This window comes from Kryptolebias marmoratus, linkage group LG4, assembly GCF_001649575.2.
Source record: "Kryptolebias marmoratus isolate JLee-2015 linkage group LG4, ASM164957v2, whole genome shotgun sequence".
In the NCBI taxonomy this organism is placed as follows: domain Eukaryota; kingdom Metazoa; phylum Chordata; class Actinopteri; order Cyprinodontiformes; family Rivulidae; genus Kryptolebias; species Kryptolebias marmoratus.
The window spans coordinates 8,778,250-8,803,063 of NC_051433.1; positions in this window are offsets into that span (position 1 = coordinate 8,778,250).

Below are 24,814 nucleotides of genomic sequence, written 5' to 3' on the forward strand. Positions count from 1 at the left end.
TCCTGCATGTTTGTTTGAAAATCAGTGACCTTCTATGAAACATTTTACAATGCTGCCAGTGACTTAGTGTTTATAGGTTTGACTGCTCGTGTATGTCCCCAACTGTGAAATGTCTCTTTAAACATCCATCTGTCTCATTGTTTTCCTGTCTGCTCCTCTGTCTCTGGTGTTTCCAGCGACGACATCAAAATATTTAAGTTCCCAACTTCTCTTGCTTCTTGTGTCTCTCCTGACTAAACCTTCAGCACTGTGGCTTCAGTCTGTAGAAAACAGGCTCTTTGCGATGATTCAGTGGCTCTCATCAGAGTGTGAACAGCCCAGCACTGCCTCCCTGCGAGCCAAAGAGTCACTGCACACCAACAAAAGCACAGAGAGGACTCAAGCACAGAGCTCTTTCACTAGGGAGGGACGGAGTGAGACAGATTAAGATGGATCAGGATGGTTTCAACAGGACACGCCAGCACATTTCTGGATGTCCAAGAAGAAACTGTTGAGCTGTTATTTCCAATGATGGATATGTCAGAGTCAAATTCATAACAATCTTGTTTAAGCTAAATAAATTGTAAATAAACTGGCAAGAAAATTCAGCATCTCACAACAGACCCTACATCTTCTCTACAGGAAGCGACACCTGAAAATTAAAATGTGCTGATGCGCAGTGAAATATCACATTTACATTCCTCAAATAATGGGAGTGTTAGTACTCAGGAGAGTAAAGCAGAAAATAAACCTTCTACAGGGTTGACATTTATACATTTTTTATTGGTAATGCCGTGTATACTACAAACTATATGCATTCCATAAAAAAAAAAGTTTTCACATTGTTTATATTGTTGATATCAGAAAATATTTATTGTCATCAGTTTTTTAACACTATTCTAATGTGACTGCATTGAAAGTTTGGTTGATGGGAAAATGAATGCCTAAAATTTGTCAAAACATAGCATTATATAGCATTACCACAAACATACAAATGACTGAGGATGTAAACTTCAACGTCATGTTCAAAATACATGAACTCAGACTCAGGCTGTGAAGGCACTCAGGTGTTTGGGAAACTAACAACATTTTGGCAGAATGTGCTACACTGGGAAAAAAAATCCATACATCTAACAATGTTAAGCAGGACTAAAACAAAAATTCTCATGTGAGAGACACACAAGAATAAAGATGAGGATCGGACAAAAGAAACCTAGATGATAATAAACAAACTGAGATAATAGCTAATAAGATACAGGTGTGGTAGTTAGAAAATATAAGCAGGTGTGTGGACAGAGCTGAAAACAAGATTGGTGAACGCAGGGTTTTCTGAGTCACAAAGCTTGGATGTGTCACCATGGCAACTTGTGCTGGGAATCTAGCAGGTGATTGTGATTGGTTATCTGATGCCAAGTCTGCCCATTTTACAGAAACACAGACACCCAGAGGCGGCCAATCTGGGTCGGCTTACTGAGTTTCTAACTTGAGTCAAGGTTCTGCTACAGTTCAGTGTTTATCAGTGAGCTGGATATATTAAACCTGCTTTTAGAGCAGGTTCATGGTGAAGCCTAGGAAAACACAATAATAAATAAATAAAAAAAACAAGTTAACAACAATATATAAGCAAATCATTTAATAAAACCTATAATTTTAAAAGAAAAACAACTCAAAACTCAAAAACAGTTTTTCAGTTTGACCAATCCAGCATCCAGAGTGAACATTTTTTATTCTAAAGCAAACCTACACACAACACATTTGTTTTGTTTTTAACCACACAATGCACTCGGCTAATTAAATATATAATAAGTCTGATTATCTGGTCACCAGAATCAAATTCTGGCATTTCATTTTTATTCAAAACATTGCTAAGATTAACATCAGAGCTTCTCAAGCAAAAGGCCTCAGTTTTAACTTATCAAATATGATTTTTTTAAAGAACTTCTGGAGATGAAAAAAACTGTAATCTAATGTGTTTTTTCCCTATACCTAACAAAGTTGTTTTTAAGTATTTTTTTTGCTTCTATATATTCAGATCAGTCACTTCATTGTGTCCATATTACACATCAGATTAAGTTTGTCTTTTGGCTCGAGTAAACCTTGCAGCTGCTGTAAATCAGTGTGTTACATCCATTTCTTCATCTTTAGCAGAGCATGAAACTCCGTCTATCAAACACAGCAGGTCTCAAAGAATGTGACTCTTTCCCATTTCTGTCACTGTCACCTCCATTCAATCTACTGTCTGTGATTTATACGGCGACAACACGCTCCGTCCTACTCTTTCTCCTAATTTTCCCCCCCACTCCTGGAGAGAGGTTGCTGGTGTGAGTGCAATTTCTGATCCACATTGGAAGTGGCAGGTGAATTTCGCCCAGCTGCTCCCCGTCTCTGTTCCACTTAGCAGCTACACTCCTATTCCGAGTCGCTCAGTCGCTGCATGGTTATAGTAAATGAATGAACATGCTCTGAGCAGGAGCCGAGTGCATCTACTTTCACAAATATCATCCTCATATCATTATTCCTCCTTTGCCTCCCAAAATGCCAGGAGAAAGTTTCATCATTTCCAAAACTGCACGCCTAAAGGCTGTTCGCATTTATCATCTTGGTGTTTGCAAACAAATGAACAGGTATGTGCCATTAAAGACAATAAATTACACTGAAGACTAAGCGTGTACACATTTTAGTATTAATGCTCCATGATGGACTGAGCTAAAATCATGTGGAGGAAGAAGACAAAGTGCTGAAGAAGGATAAGTGAAGAGAACAATCAAGTGAATTTGATGGAGGAGGAAAAAGCTGCAAAAACGGGATTAGAAGTAAAGGGAGGAGAAACGGAAGTATCTCCAAAAGAAGAGAAGGTGGTAAAAGATGGAGGCATGGTGGAGATGAACCAAGAGGGTGGAGGAGGAGCTCTGTGGGGTTAAATGAAATAAAGAGGAGCTGATGAAAAAAAAAAAAAAACTCAAGTCATATTTCATTTCTTTATATTTTGCGTTCAAGGAGCCTGACTTTGCTATAATTTTTTGAAGTTATTCTGCTGTCATGAATTTTGAGATGTGATGAAAGGTAGTTTGCATGAGACAAAGTATGTTGTTTTTATCCCTAAAAGTTAAACCACAGAGGATCGGACTGCCAAGCATTCGGAGTAGTCAGTCAAGTTGCTTTTATTATTGCACCAAACCATGCTATCTCTGCAGCTGGATGAGGTGGGATTTTTGCAGAAGTCTAGTCTCTAAAAGTTTGGTATAATCTTTGATGAAGCTTTGTCCCTCAAGCATCACTTAAAAATGTTAATAAGAAACTACTTTTTTCATCTGAGGAGCATCTCAAAACACAGATCAGTGGTGTCAACGAGTGAACTTGAGATGGTAATTCATGCTTTTACCTCTACACGATTGGACTCTTGTAATGGTCTGTTCATGTGTCCCAGTAAGAAAGGGCTAGCTCACCTTTAGGTACTCCAGAGTTTTTCTGCAAGACTTCTGACTCACTGAAACAGAAAAAACACGTTTAACCCCTGTTCTACAACCACCACACTGACTACCAGTCAGTTTTAGTATTACTTTAAAATTTTGCTCTAAACTTTCAGAGACAGGCTTCTTCTTATATTGCTGATTTGATTCAGCCATATGTCTCCTCTCCCAATGTGACGTCATTTAATCAGAGCCTGTTCCATAAAGTCGCTTCAGGACTCGAGGAGACCGATATTTTCAAGCTTTAGCACCCAGACTGGGGAACACATTGACTTAATTTTTATGGAGTCTGGACTCTGTGGAAACTTTTAAAAAGCAGCTTAAGACATTTTTTATCCTATAGGTGTTTAGTTAGACTTGGGCTTCTATGACTGTTTTGTATTTTGCTTTTATATAATGTAGGTTGCTGTTCATTTTACTGGCTTGTTTCTGTGTGAAGCATTTTGTCTTCTTTGTGAAAAGTACCATATAAAAAAAACTTTTACTTGCTTACTGTATTTACTGCTAATTGCCGTACTACAAAACAACTGACTGTAAATGAGACAAATGTAACAATTTTTGAATGAAATGTTTCTTTTAATTTAGTTTGATGAATAGAAGTGGGGCCTTGGGTTGCTGCATGTGCTAGTCTAAGCTAAAGGTAGGTTTTATAAGCGTTCACCTACAGTAGTAACATGCACAAAACATTAGTGGGTGTAGTTTGTGTCTAACTTTAAATTTGCTCTGTAGTACAAAGTTGGTTACAGATTTTAAAAAGACAGAGAGGAGTGGCTGTTATGGTCTCATTTTACACTTTACAACCCACTGCAATACAAAGAGCTAAAGAGACATGGATGGAAGAGTGCATTCATCCTGCAATCAGGTTTTGTTTCATTCAAACAAAGCATCTCACTGACACTTTTTTAGGATATTAGGTAACTGTGTCAATTTGTGGGCAAATGCTTGGTTCCTACAAGAATAATCCTGAGTAATTCTAAGTATCTTTCAGTGTAAAAAAAAAAAGTAAACTGTAAAAACCATGCAAGCCTGACACTTTTTAATAGCTGGAAGGTTAAACTCCAAAAATAGGAGGCTGTGGAGTCATTACAAACATGACAGCAGGAAAAAAAAATCATCAGGATGAATGACAGGATAAATTCCTCACCACTGTATGACTGGCTTGAGTAAAGACACAATTACACTGCTCAGTCACGCATACACACACACACTCCCACTCACACACACGTGCTGCCACACATGGTGAAGCGCAAATCCTGAGGTGTCTAACTCAGAGGTTAAGGAACACAATGACAAGAGGTCACCCAGCAGTAATGGAGCCTTTTGTGTGTGGAAATAGTCATTTCCCTGTGTAGTCTCGGGATATCACAGCTGAGATATGAAACCCTGTCATTTTGTTTTCCTTTCTGTCAATGATAGAAAGAAGAACGCGTGGGAAGGAGCGAGGGTGAGAAAGGCACAGAGGAAGAGCATGAGCAGTGAGCCTGTTGCGGGTGTTATGACTGCGCCATTGTCATTCAAATGTTTTGTTGCAGGATGGGAATTTGAGTGGAGAATGGGAGATGAACACTAATGGGAATCAAATGGAGGAGTGGAATAATTGGATTTGATTACGTCTGTCAGAACTGGACAGGATTTAAAATGTGGCTGAAATCATTTTGACAGTGTTACAATGTGCACAACTCCTCCAGCTGTAGGAGAACTTTTGAAATGAGGATTGTCTTGAGAGATTTTTAGCCCCACGAGCATCATTTTTATCAAAGTCTGTCTGTTGGTGGGTCCACAGACGATGGCATTGTAGCCACTGTTAGACTCACCGTTGTGTCTACACCAGACTCATCATAAAATTGTAAAATTTGAATTGCTAAGATGGGGGTCATTCATTGTCAATATTTATCGCTCACTGTTGTAGGCAAAGCAGTAAATAGCAAAATATCTCATGAACCAGTGGACAGATTTGAATGAAACACTCAGAAAGTAATCGCTGGACGGACATCTACAACTGGTTAACTTTTGGAGTCAGTCACATTTAAGACCACCAAAGCTTAGCCAATTTAGAAAACACAAAAATGGCTATAATTCAGCCAATTTTTACAGATACTGAGCTAAATATTAGTGTGGCATTAGCTGAGAATCATACCCAACACACTCCCAGTGCTACTTATTGGCCATCATCTTTGCTTAAAACTTTGCCATAAATTGTTAGACTCAACACTGCTTGTCTGCTGGCAAAAGATCTCATAAACCACCGGACAAATTTTACTAAAATACTTGGAAAATAGTCACTACCAGCACATCCGCAAGTAAACCCAATTCAAGATAGCTGATACAGCTAACTGACATTGTCCCACAAAAATTGCTCTAACTGTAAATTTTAAAGATATTGAGCAAAATTTTGTGTAGTAGTAGCAGATAGTCATGCCCATGATGTTCTTGGAGCGTGTCGTGTATGGTTAGTGGTCGTCTTCGAGGTGCTGATGCTTCAGGAATACAGACTCTGCTGACACGGCTTCAGTTGAACAGCAAAGGATTTTATTCAGCACTGTCGCTCATGTCACAACCAAATCGTGGGGAATTTGCGGCCCAATCTTAGAAGAATCTCTTGAGCTCAGAACACAACATCTTATATCTACCTCTGGCCACACCTGCTAGGTTATTTCCATCATTTTAAGCCAGGGTTTTCCATACGTTCTTTTGCTAAAAAAGGCCTTCATGACTTTTGTCTCCCAAAACTATGATGAAATTCCACATGTTCTTGTCAGTCCCAGGAGAAACATCCTTTTTGGGAAGCTTTGCTGCAGGCCTCAGACTTTCAGACACCACAAGCACTAACACAGATCTTACAATATTGCATGAGATTGTGCATAAGGTCATTTACAAGGTTAGACCAAAAAGGCTACAACATTTTCTTCTCAGCATAAGATGAGATTAGTTTAAAACTCTAGTATAAAAGGCAGCGGGTGATAAGTATCCCTTTAAGGAATGCTAGGCTATTATTTATACTCTCCTTTTAGAAGGAGCTTTTAGAGAATTCAACTTGAAAATATAGAATAACTGGAGAACAACTCATCAGTACTTAAAAAAGTATATCATATTGAAAACAATGGTAAAAAAAACATTTTTGCTAAAGGAGGTGGTTGGGGTACTGAGGAAGTCTGTGGGGCTGCAATGAAACAGTTGATGTCAATCAAAGATGAGCGCAGGGCTTTGATGCGTACAACACAGAACAGCATTTCCAAATAAACAAATCAATTTTCATAAACTCAGGAGGTGATATTATTTGGCCTCTGTGTTCACATGAACCACAATATATTTTCAGCTCATTGTTTATCTAGCAGCACCGTGGCACAAAGACTCATTTCTATGAGAGAGAGCGTTCCTATCCTCAGTGCTCCCATCAACACAAAAACAAACACATGACCACACAAATGCATAAAATACACACACACACACACACACACAAAAAGGCACAGGCACACAACTAAGCAGAGACACAGTCTGACGGAGTAAGTTTCATTGCCGATGTTGAAGTGTTGCCGCATTTGTAACAGTTGGAAATAAAAGCTCCTTTAAGCAACAATGGTTATAAATTACCAAAAATAATCCAGCAGCCAGGAAGCATAGAAGGCCTGTCAGCGCTCTGCAGCTCTCCATCTGTCACACACACAGGAACACACACATACTGCAACAGCAGCAACAGCAGCATGCTTTTATTCCCATCTCCTCTGCCACAAACCACCACCACCCTCGTCCTCACCTTATTAGGATTCATATCCCCAAAAGGTGACTTCTTAGTTGGGCACAGTGTCAACTCCCTCCCACCCCTCACCATCCTGCCCCACAAGCTGCCTGGAGGTATAAGCACAGTGACAGGTAGCACTTCACTCTCCTGGGAAGAGATGTGTGTGTGTGTGGGTGTGTGTTAGCGGGTAGAGGTTTCAGGGTGATGTGGGTGACGAAGAGTAGGATTATCAAGTCAAAGATGCCCCCTGTAGATAAGAGGTCTCCGGGGATGAGTCCCTGTCAGGGAGCTCTGAGAACTGAAGCCTCTCTTTTCCCTCCTGCTTGTCCTCTTCCTACTTATATTGCTTTTAGTCTGCCTGTTTTTTTTTTCTCCCTCTTTCCAGGTTTATCTACCTCTCACCTCCTACAGTTTGCCATCCTTTTTATCCTCTGATACTCATTCCCACTCGTCCTCTCCTGTAGCACTCCTAACTTTGAGCACTCCCTCCACTCTCCAACAAATTAATCCAGCCACTTGACTCCTGATTCACCAAATACGGCAAACACACAACTACCCAGAGGAGCCACGGGGGAGGTTGTTGGGTTTCAATTGCACTTATCTGTTTCTTCCCGTAGACAGTATTATTTATTAAGAGGTTGAAAGTTGCCTTTTTTGTTTTCCACAAGAGCTTATCTGCCATTGTATTTGCTCTCTCCTGTCCACTAACAAAATGTGAAACAGTTAATCATAAAAAACTCAGATACTTCCAGAAGCAGAACATTTTGTCCACCATACAGTGTCTGATAAATACCAAAGAAAAACACTTAAAGCCAAAACTAACAGAAAATGGATTGTGCAAGTTGAGAATTTCTTTATGTATTTTAAATTTGCTTAGCTATCACAGTCTTGATTGATCACATTAAATGCATGATGTTCATGAAATGTTCATCTTAGTGACATGTCTATAATAATCCCTCTCCTTTTCTGTTGGTGGTACTGTACATAGGTTGGTCTACTAACTGTATTCCTTTGGTTATAAATGGTGAAATGTTCCTTTTGTTTTTAAGATGACAAACACCGGCTTTCTTTTCATTTTTTGTAAGCTGTCTGCTTCTCCTTGCCTGCAGATTTAGTGAGTTTTTTGAGTTGTACAGGAGACTTGGGGAGGATAACGGAGAGACAAAAGAGAAAAAAAAGCCATAGTTAATAAAAAAAAGTTTAATATAAAGTTTAATTCTTACATTTAAGAGAATTAATGTTCTTTTCATAAGAAGTCCTCGTACCAAGCTTTTGACAGCCCAGTTAATTAAAAATTGAAACATTAATTACACATTTTATAACTTTTTTAGTCTTTCTTTGCAAGACTTTACACTAATCAGGTCGGAAATTATCACAAAAACCATTTCCAAAAAAAAAAAATATCTCTTAAGGCTTTGAACTCAAACAGTCCACAGTCAGAGTTTGTCCAGTCAGAAGTACAATCGAGAGCATTGCTTTCCTTCTCATTAGTGGTCAGCCAACAAAGACCACGTCAAGAGCGAGGCATGTAACTGTACTCCAGGTCAGAAAAGAATGCAGGGTATCTTATTAATATTAATTTTATGAGTGGAGTATCAGGACAACACAGCAGTGGTTGCCTGGCAGGGATGCAAGGACAAACAGAGTGCTTTTTAAATGAACAGTTCTGCCCCTCTGCAGCTTGTTAAAGATCATGTTGCCAAATCAGGAGGCTTTTGAAAAATCAGCTTTTTTAGGATGAGACAAGAATAGATTTTTTTTCTTTTTTTATAATAATCAAAACCATTACATTTAGATAAAAAGAACCATGGGGGAGGCTGTGGCTTAGAGGTCGTCGACCATTTGGAGAGTTGATGGATTGATCCCGGCTTCCACTGCCACATGCTGAAGTGCCCTTGGGCAAGACATTGAACCTCAGGTTTCTCCTAATCTGGAAAATGTTATATAAATGCAGTCCATCCCATTATTACTGCACCAGAACTTAATTTCATCAGAAAAACATGGTGGTGGCAGAATTATGATGGCATGGACTTGTTTTGCTACATTTATCCAGAAAATATATCATCACTGATGAAACAGTGAGTACTAAATCATAACAAAAATTCCTAAAAGAAAACCCCAGGTCATCTGTTTATGAACTTAACAAAACTAGATTTTAAGGCAAGACAACAACACCGAAGATGGTTTTCCCAAATAATTATTAAGGAAGAATAAATTCAGTGTTTTAAAATGGTTTTAAGCTAAAGTCCTGACCTTGATCTGATGAAGTTCTATGGAGGACCTGAAGCAAACAGCTTGTGTCAGGAAACAACACTGTGTCTGAGCAGGAGCTGTGAGATGGACGAGCTAAAATTTCTGCATGCTGTCAAAAACTGTTGTTGCTGTTGTTGGTACACAGCACAGCTGTATTAGATAATGAAAGCAAAGGTTCCCATACATACAGTACACACACAATCTAAGTTGGATTTGTTTTGGATTTTCCAAAATAAAGGTGGAATCAAAAAACGTACATAGGAGAACTGTCTTCTGTAGCAGTTTAATACAATGCTAGTCTAAGTCTAAGGAAGTTGCAGTGGACGTCAAATGAAAACAAGGTGTATAAAACCACATGGGGGCTTGTTAATAGTGCATGCTCGAACCCTAAGAGCCAATCAGCTTTACTGGAAAAAAATGGTTCATTTGTTTCTATTTTGGGGGTTTCTTATGAGGAGGGTGCCATGGTCTACTGATGACATCTCAATTTAATCTTTTTAGCAGTCGCATTAGTTCGGTCAATGAGTTTGTGAACATTTTACTGACAATTACCTAACTCCAGTCCATCATTTTTATTTGATTCAATGCAGTTTTTCATTACAGATGCAGGTTTAATGTGTCAGTTTGGCAGGTGTAAATAGACAGTATCTGAACAAAGATGTGGGGACTTCTATTAAATCATTGATGGTTAAACCTTAAGTCTCATTATGACCCTTGAGAGCACAGATCTGTGAACACTGAATATAAATCTGAATATAAATCTACAGCTATAGGGGCTTCTTTCCATTGCAAACACTTTAGGCAGGCAAACTGCTGAATGGTGAATCCAGAAAAGAAGAATGGAAAGTTGAGAGACTTGAGCTAAGGTTTTGGTTGGAGGTACCCATCAAGTGAGGTGTTTAATGAGGCAGTTCAAGCACACAGCCAAGGCTAATACCTTCACACCAGGCTGATTAGTGTGAACTTCCCCTACAGGCAATGTGCTGCCAGCTAGAACAAGTCTGGGTGCCACCCTGGTCCTCATTATTACTCCTCAGAGAAAAAGAAGAGACTTTTATTTTATTTTAGTTCCCCACAATCTAAATGTATTACTTATCTGCATCACCTTTTCTTATCTATTCTTAACAGAGGCAGGAATTTTGATTAAATTCCAAATGCTTACTTTGACAATATATACTGTGGAAAAATGACACAAGAGAATGATATAAAACAGGAAAACTACTCAGAATTATTTGTTTTTCATTAGAAGATTGAAAAAAGCATGAAGTTGCTATTCTTTGAAGTGTTAAATGTGTAAGGAGATGTCAAAACATCAGCTAAAAGTTAAAATCTGTGGTACATACAATATTTTGCATTGCAGTTCAATGCTGCTCTTTTCTGCTCAAGGTTTAGATTTTTTGAAATGCAAAAGTAGTATCAATATGAACAACTAAGACAAGCACAGTCTCAGAGCAAACATTAGTTATGATGCTTCTTTATGGTGCCTCAATGACGCTCCTGTAAAACTGAAATCAGATGCATCGAAATGATGTCAAAAAATGGTAAAATATCATTTAACATAAAAGAAATGTATGCATTAATTTGGATGTTACCTTAAAACTAAAATCATACAAGCTGAGTGCAGTAATAGTTTGGTATTTAAACATTTCAATGAAAATGCATGTTTTTCTAATATGACCGACAAGTGGCATCTTTATCAAACCTAAACACCCTCTCAGCTGCACCTCTCCTCCAATATTGGTGCATGCAAAACAATAAATAAAAACAAAACAGTGTCAGAGAAGCACAGGCCCAGATGGCATAAAAATAACTTGCATACAGTCTGTGTTTGCTCTGATAATGGCTTTATGTCTGCAGAAACACAGATTAAGTGTCAAAATTCAATTGCACTAATTTTAACCACAATCACTGCTGACCAAAGTGTATAAATATTATGTATCATCACTGTTAATGGGATAATGGGAAATAAGAACAAACTGGTATTTAAGCTGATAGTGCATTCCACAATAGCAGAAACAAACTTCAGAGATCTGTTTAATAACTATTGTTAAAAAAAAGCACCTCCAGTTGCCCGATATTTTGTAATTTTGTAGACAAGAGGAGAAACACTTTTGCACACTTTTGCACACTAATGTGTGTTTCTAATGTAAAATACAGTTAATAATTGTTCAGTGTTTCCTCTTCAAATTTTACAACAAAGGCTTTGAGCCCTTTGACACACACAATTATATGTGTTTGGAAGCTTAAAGTGGAAACAAAACCTCTGAATGGGATTTTTTTCCCCAACACGAACTGTGGATGATGTCCAAAGCAAAAAAAAAAAAAATCCTAGGAAATTTTTAAAATAATGTCATTGTTTTTTATTTATCTCTAATAAGACAAAAAAGATAAAATCCAGTTTTTGTTCTGCTGTTGACTGCTGATGGCAGCTGTCTGCTCCCACCACAGCCACATCAGTGCTCCTGTTATTGTCAGAGCTTCACGTTGCACGGACCATAAATTTATCATGTTTTACCGGAGAAGGAAACAAACTCAAAATGCTAACCATGGAAAATACTGCATTCCACCAAGCGAGCAATTGCACACAGACTTCACCAACAAAGATTCAGTCTTTGCTCAGAGCTTCATTGTCATGCTCTGTTCAAAGAGGGGTGCAAAGATTATGTTCTGTTCCTCATTTAGAGATGTGGATGGATCAGGACAGGGCAGGTTAGCAAGGATGGGCTGCGGCTCATAATGAGCTCCTTTGTGTTTTCTCATCATTGATAGAAAGCATTCCTCGTACATCCAGGGAGCTTATTAAGAGACATTTCTATTAAAACAATCATCTAACAGCAATCTACCCCATTTTCTATATGTCTCTACATTTAAAAAATATTAAAAGCCTTTTGCTGCTCCCTGCCTTGGTCATCTCACATCAGCCTCTTTCTTACCAGAGTCAAATGGAGGTAGAAGTGCCTTCCCTGAAGAACAGATGCACAACATAACATATTTAAGAGTGATCGAATGACAGGAAGTAGGCAAAAATTAGGAGTCGGCTACAATGCAGCAAAATGTACACGCAATACCTCTGAAAAGTGATGGGAGACGGAAAAAGGAAAAAGATGGCATATGCAACGATGATGCACTTGAAACTAAAGTTGAGAATTAATGTTTGGAAAACTTTTTCACCCCCAAACAACTATTTTTACATCAGAACAAATTGTGCAAATATAGTATATAAGTAATGTAAGTAGATCACATTAAAAATAATCCTTATGAAGCATCTGCACTTATTTACTGTTACACAGTCTGAAATGCAGGTGAAGAATTTAGATTAGCTTTAGAATTTTTGGCTGGTATAATAGATGAAGACAAAGTTAAAATATAGGCATTAAGTATCTTTAAAATATCATTACCGACGCACATGCACTAACACAATCAAAACTATTGAGCTCTCTGTGATTATTTTAAGTATTTTAAGTCAGAAACTTTGATCTGTAGAAAAACAAAGTATGGCAGTTGGAAAAAAAAAGTTGATAGTTTCTCTTTTTATTAAGCAAAAGAAAAAAAAAACTTTTTGTACTTTTGCCTTTTGTTGTTCAGGGGTAGGCTGGCTAACAAAGCTGTGTCATCACTTCAGTGGGATGTGTGAGGATCTATTGCAGAAAGGGAGAAAAAAAGAAGAAGGACCATTAACAAGTTTTGTTAAAAGTGTTAATGCAGATCAGCTTCTCTGTTTGACTTTAAAAGAGCATCCAAACACAATTAATCTGAAAGTGTGGGGATAAAATAAGGCAAATAACAAAGTTTCTTCTCTGTCTGATACAAATAAAAAACAATCTTCTTACACTGTCAAGCAAGTTTTACCTCTGAGTACATATGATGAGACATTTAAACATGTTCTTCAAAGTAAGAATTACGCACCCCTTTTTTGAGCAACTTTTTGCTCTCATCATTTCTTTTAACATCCATCTGTTTTGTTGACATAAAAAAACTCATATTTTTTTTAACTCATACTAAGCTTGGGAATAAATTTCTACACATAATCACAGCAGTACTTGTCCAAACAGCCACTCCCTACCCATAGGATAAATTTAACAAACGAGGATCGCTGCAAGGGTTGCCTATTTTTTTTTTTATTTGTAGACAAACGGCTATAATGAGCTGTGTTTTGGTGCTTGGCTGTGGGTTTCGGTGGAGTGGCCTGACAGATTGTAACGCAGCCGACAGTGGAGAGTTGTAGCTAGAGAGAAGACACAATCCACTCACACCCTCAGGCATTTCTATTATCACACACTTTCTGGATCATATAACTCGGAGCTGCATGTATTTGTGTGTATGAAGTTTACCTCTGATTGCTTATATGTGTACAGCTTTTTTTCTGCTTTGCTTTTTCTCTAAAAAATTTTTTTGTTTGTTTGTTTTGCTTTGTTTTTTAGTGTTTATATCTGAACATGTTTCATATTAATTACAGCAGAGCCTCAGGTCCTGAGCTCTGAATGGAATGGGGCAAACAAAAGCACAAGAGGAAGAGGATCTGCTCCTTCTTTGTGTGACCCTACACACTCAAATGCTACAGCTGGTTCTCATTTTACTCTGCAAACCTAAAGTTATAGGAGCAAAAGAGGAGAAACATACAGACTGGCATTTTGAATTCAAAATATTTCCGCTATATTACTTGAGGAAGCAGTTAGATGCAGAAAAATGTACGGGAAGAAGCTATAAACAAGAAAACAATAATATGAATGCTAACTCAGCATTCGCACTATAAAAATGAACAGCTTTGATTTTTGAAGAAGATATTATCATTTGCATTGGGCTCCACCAGTGCACCTGCCTCATACCATCATATATACTGTTTATTTTTTACATACATGCAGCTTGATGCCCTGAACAGTTGTCTGTGCCACTGTTTTCCCTCCCCCACTGCAGTCAAACCCCATATATTCTCCGTGTGTTTTGACTGACACCCCGTGTCAGCGCCTGTGCCCTGGGTCAGTCTACGCCTTCTCTCTCTAACCCACCACACAGCGTTGTGACTGTCTGCAGCCTCACAAAGCAATGAAGTAATGAGTCCCATGGCAGTCCAGTGGAATAGGCTCTGAATAGGTAATGACGGAGTCTGAAGGTGCTGGAAACACCAGCGGTGTCTGATCGGGGGTTATAATGTAGTCTTGGAACATTCCTTTCTCTGCCTGTCAGTGAGAGTTGTTCTGGCACCATACATGCTATCTAAAATTTATTGTTCAGTGCTGACTGCCCGTGTTGGATTTGTGCTCCCTATACACTCCACATCAAATCTTATTCCTACCCCTGTTCCTGATTAATGGTCCATACATACAGTATGTGTATGCTAGCCCTGATGCTGAGATCATAATACTCAGCAACACTGTGCTTTATATTCAGTGTTGGTGGAGTGCAAACAACACATGACTCACTAGCTGGATTTAGGAACCTCAGTTGCAGATTTGGAACTACATTCAAATAATTTGGGTTAATGTGCTACTCTCTGCACCTCATTCTGTTTCTTTGTGTGTGCAAAAGTTGCATGACAATATTTGTCTTTCTGTACACCTGTCTGTGTGTTTATGTTTTCTTTTGCATGTATTTATGCTCAGAGAGCTACAGCTTAGTAGTGCCTGAGGCATAATTAAAGCCCAAGAGTCAAAGCAGGAGAAAAGTCCTGGAAGGTGAATGAAAAAGCGTAGACACTGATAAACAGGATTGGACAGTCATTTCTGTATTTTACATCTTCTAAAGGGAAGTGGGGGGTGTACCATCATATCATCTGCACTAGACAGAAAGATAGGCTTTATATTCCAATTTATGGCTTATATCATCATCAGCTACCGTCTCATTTTACTGCCCTTGAGTCACCCTTGTCATCCAACTGGTAATGAAAGTTTGGAGAATTGCATTTATTACTGTACAAATGTGATGGGTATGATTAGCTTCTCAGTATCACTGCAGTAAAATCTGGGTTTGCTCTTTTCCTTCAGGTGAAAGGAATCCAAAGTAATCCAAAGTAATCCAAAGTTGGTGTTACATTCGGATAACTTTTCTCCATTCAGTCTATCAACATTTACTGCACCTATTGATTATGTGAAAAAGAGCACTTCATTATAACATGAAAACTGAAATGTCACAGCGCTGATGAATTCACAGGGGTGAGACAAAAGGAAAAACACAATTAGAGAAGATGTATTTGTACTTAAATCATGAATTTTCTTTGAAGTCAAGCAGTTTTTTTCTGCTTCTTCAGTCTGTCAGCTCAAACACAACTTATTTCTTTTGAAGATTATGTAAAAGTTGATTATCATTAGATTATTATATACATATATCAGTATGGTCACTTCTGGGCAATCAGATCAATATTCTGAGTTGTTTTTTGTGTCACTCAGTAAAAGTCTTGACAGTGATAATGTCAATCAAGAGCAACAGCAGTGCTGAGTGGAATCAGCGTAATAAGAGGTAGATTACTGTGGAAGACAGCTCTTGAGATAAACCATCTGATTGCACGTCTGTAGGGGATTTATCAGCTGATTATTGTAAAGTTGCACCACTAGCTATTTTTTTAAAAATAATATTGTCACCATGGCAACTTATGCAGAAAGATTTGTGATGACCAACAAAAAAAAAACAAAAACATCACCATTACTCATTTTTAGAAGCTACTGTTACAACAGGACAAGGGCTGGCAGTCATGTTAACAACTGAAAAACTCCAGTGTGCAGATCCCCAAGGTAACAGGAGCATAAACAACTTAAAATGATGTGAAACAATGCATTGTTGCCTTTAACCTTAAATATCTACTTCACGTATCATGGGTTGTGAAGGGAGGACACAAATGCAGGTATGCAGAAGCACATCAAGCAGATTCCAGTGAAGCAAAGGGAATTCTGTTCCTTTTTTGGGATCCAAATCATTTGACTTGGCTCATCAAAAAAATGTCTTTTTCAGGTCCCAAACAGTTTCTCCTTGCAGTGAAGGGTCTTTTGAGATCCAAAAGGGATTGTTATTGCTGATGAGCTGAGCTAAATAATCCAGATCCCAGAAAAGAGCCAGAAATCCCATCACAAATTCCAAAGACTCTATTAGTAAAACTGAAACTATATGGCCTATACGGATAAATAAATAAATCCAGGTACACAACAAGAAAGAACAAATCATCTGGCAAAGATTAACCAGGGCTACATAAATTAGGAGGTGTGCTTTTGGAGTGTGGCTGGGAATGAGGAATGAAAAACAATTAGTGATAATAAAAATAATTGGAGATAATTAAAGACAAGACTAAAGTTACTGAGGATATCTAGCAGCAATGGCAATAACTAGAAGATTAAATGGATAAATTCACGAATAAAGTTCATTCAAACCAAAATAAAAACAACAACAGCAGAATAACCAAACCTAAGACAAACTGGATGCTTTCCTTTTAAGTCACCTGGGTATAAATGATGACAAGCATAGAAGAGAGGAGCCTCCTCTCAAAATGAAAAGCAAAGTATTTGCCAGTGGGAGGAGGTGTCACCTTAAATCAGGGAGGACCAATCAGAGCAATATATGTTTAAGGCGTCATTTAACAGCTAATAACATCAATGTGCAAAATACCAGAAATCACCTGTTTATTACAGAGCTTGTAATTGATCAATTTCAGCTAATTCACTGACTTTATTCATCACATTTGGATCTTGTTTTGTTTAAATCAGTCATGTGGTTTAGCCGGTTTAACCATTGGATCTGAGTGCTGCAACTGGGGTGCAGCCAGTGAAAACAAAACATGAACACAAAAGGCCATAAAACTCAGAAAACATACACTATTTATAACACTGAAGACTGAAACTGAGCTGTATTTAAACTCACATTATCTAATTGTTATTCCTGGATGTTAGTTTGCCGTCACACCTCGAACCTCAGGAGGATCCTCAAAGCTCGATTTGAAAAGGGTGTCCTATATATTGTTTCAGAAACACTCACTTGGGTCATATCTGACACGAAGGCTATGAAATACTAGTTTGTAAATAACACCATGTTCTTAAGGTCAGATAAAAAAAACTACCACACACACACTGAAAACTCCCACTTTTAAAAGTAGTTTTTAGAGTTTTGATCCCAAAGACAGATGCAGAACCTTGCAACTTTCTTTTCGAAACATCTGCACAGTTATAAAAGTATGAATAATCTGACATTTATATATCTCTGCATCATGTCTTTAATCAAGGTCTCAGGCGTTTTTTTAATTGAATCATGTTTCTCGCACAGTAACATGCTGTTCTTTAATGCTCATCATGTGTACGAACACCTGCTGTAGCTGGCAATGCTGGGCGGTGATGGTGGGTAGATGAATCAAGCAGGTAATCATCAACCTGAAATAATCAGCCCTGTGCCTCCTTCTAAAGTCACTACCTCTCTTTTATCTTTCCGTCAGAATTAAACACATCATTACTCTGATGCATCCTGCGTACTTCTCTCTGCGGAGGTCACAAGCGTCTCATGAAGGAGGCTTGAATCAGGTCACCAACAACACAGAGCGGTGAGAGAGACCTGAATGCCTCGGTGAGGCTTTTCAGCTTACGTCAGCATAATCAACAAAAAGTATGGCAGGGAGAGTAAAGACGAAGAGGAGAAAAATAGCAAGGGAATGCATAAAAAGACTTACTCAGAACCTGTCAGCCATAAATCATGAAACTTCTTCCCAAATTGAACGACTGCAGAATAGCTTTAGGAGGGTTACCTTTTCCTCTCAATCTTTTAAAAGTCTGTGTGTGAGAGAGGACAGGTGTGCATTTCTATGTGTGTCTGAGAGCATAAAGATGAATACACACATGCAAGTCCAGATTCTTTTTTATTGTCTGTGGTGGGGGCTGGAAATGCCAGCTGGTCTGGTAATGAATACAACGTGCAGGGACCCATTCCACCACTGATCACGTATAACAGATGCAGGAAGCTCACTAACTGAACATTTTGCCGGATTTTACCGTAAGCAGCTGTACATAGTTTATTCAGCATGGTTATAAACTCATGCATACACAGGGAGGATCATTATCTGCTGTTGCCACTCCTCTGAAGCTATTTTGATTTTTCTTTTTCATACTTAACCACACACACACACACCGGCCACACAAGCACCTCAGTGGGAACTTGAGTATGTCGACATTTTTCATTGTCAGGAATTGGTATGCTCTGCTGATTTCAGCAGGATTGGGATTTAAACATCATACCTGCATGGTATTGTTAGTCAGAAAGCCTCTTTACCTGCTTAATAAAGCCATCCTTAAAAATGTAATCATTCTTTTTTTCTGGGTAACCGACGCTCGGCTGTAGTGGAGGACAGTGAAGCTGGAATCCCTACAGGGTTTTTCACTGAGTGGGGATGCAGCACATTGACCCCATTACATTAGCAGATAAGACTTGGGTCAAACCAAGCAACAACCACCACAACTGAATGCACAAGTCAGTAGAAACATCCATTAAGATACTTCTTTATCAAGGCTTGATACCAGAACTCAGAAATGTGGGGTGTTTCATATTGCATATCTCTGCTGCTGTTGATTGTCAGATAAAGTAATACACATTTTTTATGTATTAATATACATAAAATTCACATATGAATGCAGGCATTAAATAATTAAAGCTTTCAGCTACCACTGATTAGCAAAAACTTAAATGTAATTTAAAACAGCATGACGTATGTCAACTTTAAGGTTTAAGCTGTGACTGCTGGTTGAGCTAGAAAATTATACTGTGGAAGCACTGAATTAGATAAAAACCTCTTTAAATGTCAAAAAAGAGTTATGACTGCGAGTAGTGAAAACTAAGTTTAATAATAAACTGTAAAGATGGCTAAGTGAAACAGAAGAAGTTTCAGCCAATAATGTACAAAAACACACAGTAACTTGGAATGACAAACACAGCTGCTATTTGACTTTTCTAGGAGGTCAAAGTTGCTATAATAGTTGTTCAAAGGCCTAGTTTTCTATTGTTAAGGGTCTTCTCTGTCCCCAGCCCTAATATCATGGTGGTTTGGATTTAAAGCTTTGACTTTAATGATATAGTGTGTGAAACTGTTGTATCTTTCGTTACAGTTCTGACCAAAGCATTGGTGCCACCAATGACTTATTTCAATTAGCCAACTGTATACAAATGCATAATAGTGGATGGAAACATGTACGTGTGTAATATTAAACACTTTAAAAAGAAATCAGTGATTTTTTCTTTTCTTGGTGGTCCACTTCTGATTTGCAAAGCCAGTGTGTTCCCTGATCAACCTGTTTGTTTATCTCCAGTTAAAAGCACAGAAGCCGGTGCTCTGTGAGTTATTCTCTGCAAAGTTTTACTACTTGAAGTTTTCTTCTTCACCATGAGGAAAAAAAAAAGGAAAACTCTGAACAATAACTTACACATGCCCTTTCCTGGGCTATTGTCTGAAGAGAGTTTTGTTTAGTAACCTTTACCCAGTGATATATGAGCTTAGAGGAGTGGCTGTAGGCCTGTGCATCCATAATGTCAGAGAGAAGTCACTGACATCACAGAGGGGGTGCAAGGAAGCCATAAACAGGACTGTTATCTTTCTAATTGGCTTTAAATAATTAAAAACTCCACTTCCAACTTATCTGGCTTCTCTGCTCGGAAAAGTTTCCCTTCTTTCTGTTTCACATATTATTTTACATTTACTTTCTCAGATGTTTTTAGTGCTGGCTGGAAAAAAAAAGGTAAAGCTGACTTAAAGCCATTTTTGTGTTGGCTAGTGTCAATTAGCTGTAGAAGCCAAGGCCAAAAATGAATGTTTTCTGAAAGTTTCATTAAAATCCATTTAATGATTCATGAGATATTTCACTAATGCTGAAGATAAACAGACACACACAAGCGGGAAAAAAATATTATCGCCTTCACCTTTGGCATTGGGTGATAATTATACAGTGAACAGACATTTGAAGTCATACAAAAATTGTGCAACAAAATCTGTCCTTGTGGAGGTTAAACAGGTCAGTTTCTGCTTAGATAAACTAATACATGAGGTCAATAGTTTGTGATGATTTGGAATTAAATCATGTTGCCAACTTAAATTATGTACCAGTTAGGAGAAACATCCCTGTGAAATGCTAAAAACTGAATACCTTGGCTGTCATAAAGATGTACCGGTTGACTTGTGTGTTTGGTTTATTTGTTTTAACTTAACACCGCACCATTCTTCATGTTAACTTCTTGTCATGAGACTTCCCACAGAGTACAAACTATTTAATGTTTGTTTTGTCATAAAGATACATTCACAGATACCATCACAAAAAAAAAAAAAAAAGCTCACCTACCAGGCAAGCATGCAGCCACGGCTATAATAGAAGCTTATCATTCTGAGGCAATTTCACACCATTCTGCCCCTAATTGAACAGTCTGTTTGTAACACTTCTATTTTCCCCTCTCCGCCCTCTCGGCGCGCCCGTGGGACAGGCCTGAGAAATGACACTCTTTGCGTCTCATTGAGCATCCTCGAGCTCAAACAAAGCTCACGGAGCTGCGCACAAGAGCCATGCACAGCCGCTTTGACTCATTGCTTCTCTTCTGTCTGTTTACAGAGGATCTCAGCTGAGAAAGGCAGCGACAAGAAGAGGGAAGGTTTAGATAGACCCGGTGTTGATGCATGGGAAACTTGGTGTTCAAAAAAAAAAAAGACTTGTGTGACCAATTTCTGTATTATGATGTCTCACTACAGACAGATGCTTGAAAAAGTGTAAAAGCAAAAACAGCCCCACCCAATCCTTTTTTCCTAATTAATATCCAACTAATTAGGAGACGGGTGAAGGTTCATCAGCATGAAAGGAGAAAGGCGGGAAGTCACAAAAATGCCTAATTGGTCAACTGATTGGCCAGCACTAATTGAAGGCAAGAGAATGCTGTGAAAAAGTGGGGGAAAGCAGAGCACACAAAGGCACAAAGAGAATCAGAGGTTCTGCTGCTGACGGGTTGGGAACGACACATCTGTATAATGTGAGATGTTGTTCCAATTAAAGGCACAGAGTCTTTCTGTTTACCTCTCCCTCTCTCCGTGTCTTTCTGCTTGTTAATTACAGCTGGAGTTTTTGACCATCTGCTTCTGAAAACAAAGTGCCTGCAATGTTCTTTAAAAAAATGCAAAAAAGATTGTGGAAGACACACTTCTTGTGGCTTTGGAGAGGAAAAGGACAGAAAATGACAAAAATGTGTGCAACAAAAAGAAAGAAAAATCTATCTTACTCCCACTGAAAAAAGGTGCTGCTACTGAGAGGTGATGGTTATGATTATACTGATGACACACTCCAAGTTTTTACTCACAACAAAAGAAACATACATTTCTGTATGTTTCTCTCAGTCACAGTTTTTGTTTTCTTATATGCAAAACAGTAAAAATAAAAATGCATTCTGGTTAGCAATTTTCAATAAAAAAGGTTGGATTAGGTTGCACAGAAACGTCATTTGTATTTATTTTTTTAGCAACAACACTACATCTAACCTTATGCAAATAATAAATATAGCAACTTTCATAAAAAATGCCTTATAATATCACTGAACAAAGAAATCTACTCATCTAAAATTCTGATTTTAAGATTTCTCAAATAAATTCTAATTCCACAAACACTCATAAAACCCTAGCAAAAAAACAGCAATTCTAGGAGTTTATTTTTAAGTCCTTTAGCAGTACCCCATCATTAATCATCACCACCATCTGTTGATGGCGTGAAGATGATGCCAGTTATACAGAAGTCACTGATGTCACAAAAAGGTGATGAAGACAAAAATTAGACTTTAAGATTTGCTCAGCTAGACTGCAACCCACAAGCAGAGGCAAAAGTATGTTCTTTTAATATTTGGCACTTGTTTTCTTTAAATTTTATTGTTTTTCTTTAATGTTCACAGGCGACATGAAGACATCCTGCCAACCTTCTCCAGTCCTTCTCAACGTATCACAAAAGACCATTCAGCTGGTTGTTTCCGACAATAATCCAGGCAGTTTCCTCTCCCCTGTCCTCTCTCATGTGCAGCCACCCAAATTTTGACCTCAACCATCTCTTTCTATCCCCTCCTTCCGTCTCTTCTCTCTTTCCGTTTAGCATCCTCCTCCCCTCGTTCCAGCAGCTGTCTGGTGTATGATGAAGTGCACACATTGAGAGACACTGGTTCCCATCTTCATTTTCCTTTATCTCGCGCTCTTATAGAGTGTCAGTGTTATTAATGCAGGCCCAGGGTCCATAAAAGGGAGAAAGAAAATGGCGCTGAAAACGAAAGAAGTGGAGGAACTAAAGAGAGAGAAAGAGAGATGCCACATGGACTTCCAGCATCAGTAAATACACAAGAAGGAGCAGGAGAGAAGGACGAGGTGTGTCATGGTGTGATTTATTTCATAGGTTTCATTTAGCGGCAAACAAAAGGTCAGAGAACTTTAAGAGGGGTCCTGGCAAATGATAAATGCAAAGAGTCATAAGTATTCTTAGTTACAATTAACCTTTTCCTTCTCCAAAGGTTTTTTCTTCTTTTCCTGTCCTTTCAGTCCTGCAGTTTTCACTGAGCTGTCAGCAGCTGCTGCTAACGGCTGTAATTTTGCAGTTTTTGATCTCTTTTTCTCCTTTCAGATTTTTTATTTTTCCTCCATTTGCTTTATCGTTATGCTGCAACTCAAACTTTGTGGGCAGACTTTTTCACTTGCTAATTAAAAGCAAATCAGAATGTGTGCACTTGTTTTTGAAAGAACACAACACCACTTTCACAACTCCTGGAAACTGGGTTGTGAAGTTCAACTGGTTCATGTGGCACATTCTTACACTATTACTCTGTGTTCTTGGTGTGTTTCCATTCAAATGTGAGATTTTCTAATTTTTTCCAGAAATATATTCATCTCAGTTCTGTTGCACAGAGAATAACTTCGTGTTTCTATAGTCGTGTGTTCTTGGAGCAACACTGACATGAAAATATTAAAATTGTGCATTTTAATTTGATATTTTGTATCCTAACTTAATGAGCTAATTTCTTTCCTGTTCACATGAATAGAAACACATTTATTAGCACAAATTGTAAGTGTCTCATTAAAAAACACATTATTCACACATTATTATACTCTAAATATAACTTTGGTAAATGGCTCAACACTTATTTGTTTTTAAGGCAAATGCACATACCCTTTACCAGAACTTTACTTAAATTTAAACTTTAAAAAATAATAATTGTCATTTGAGCAATATTATTTTAAAACAGTGGCGTACAGCCCTGGTCCTCCTGACCACTATCCTGCATGTTTTAGATGTTTCCCTGCTCTTCAGGAGGTCTTCAAGTTCTGCAGCAGCCTGTTAATCCCTTCAGTCAGACAAATCAAGTGAATCAAAGCAGAGAAACCTCTAAAACATGCAGGATAGTGGCCCTCAGGACTAGGATATAAGCTTGCTGATTCTTGGTTTTTACTTGATTTTGTCTTTGATTGAACTCGAACTAAACCAAAAATTATTACCAAGACCTTCAGCTGTTTTCCCACATTATCTCTGCCTTTCCAGATGTCAGGTAACAAGTTAATGGTCCTGAACAGATCAACTGTAAAAGTTAAATGCTTAAAAGAAAGAAAAAAAAGCAGTAGCTGAGTGGAAAACCACAGGGCTGGTAAAGGCTGGGAGGTGTGTGCTGCCATTCAGGTGTCACACTATCACATGCAAGAACAGTCGTGACGGAACATCACAACTGTTTTATGTACATGTAGAATAAAATAAATAAATAAGAAAACATTTTATTTTAGTAAGTTTGGGCTTTTCTTTCTTTTATGCTAACAGGACATATGGTGAGGGCAGCACAGTTTATGGATCGTTATGACAGCGAGAAGCAATTGAGTGTTTCTGCCAAAGCTGTGAAAGTGGTGATGATGGAACCAGATAATGTGTCCATGAATTTAAAGTAGACCAAATGTTCAAATAATAATGAATATGTTGTTTTTTCCTCCAGAGATTAGAGATTTTTACATCTTAATAAAAATCACACTGATTATTGTGTCTCTGTGTACATATTTTACTATTTATGCAATATCTCTTGTAGCTGTGAAAGATTCTGAATAGACATTGGGAATCATGTAGAAAATACTCCGTGACCATAACAATTTGTGGGAATTCTCTGCTCTGAACAAATGAATTTGTTAGATTTTTTGGGGGTGAGGCATTTTCCAGTGACAGAATTTATTAAGTTTAAACTCAAAAGCTACTTCTCATAATATGTAAGCCTTAGTTAGCATTTTTGACATTAAAGTTAATATCAGTATAATCTCATAAATGTCATCAAATAAATGTGCTACTTAAATGTTTTGTATGCATTTCGTACAGTTTTCTGAGTCATTCCTGGTACTTTTTTTCCCACCTTATTTGATAACGTGTGAGCTAATCAGTAATGT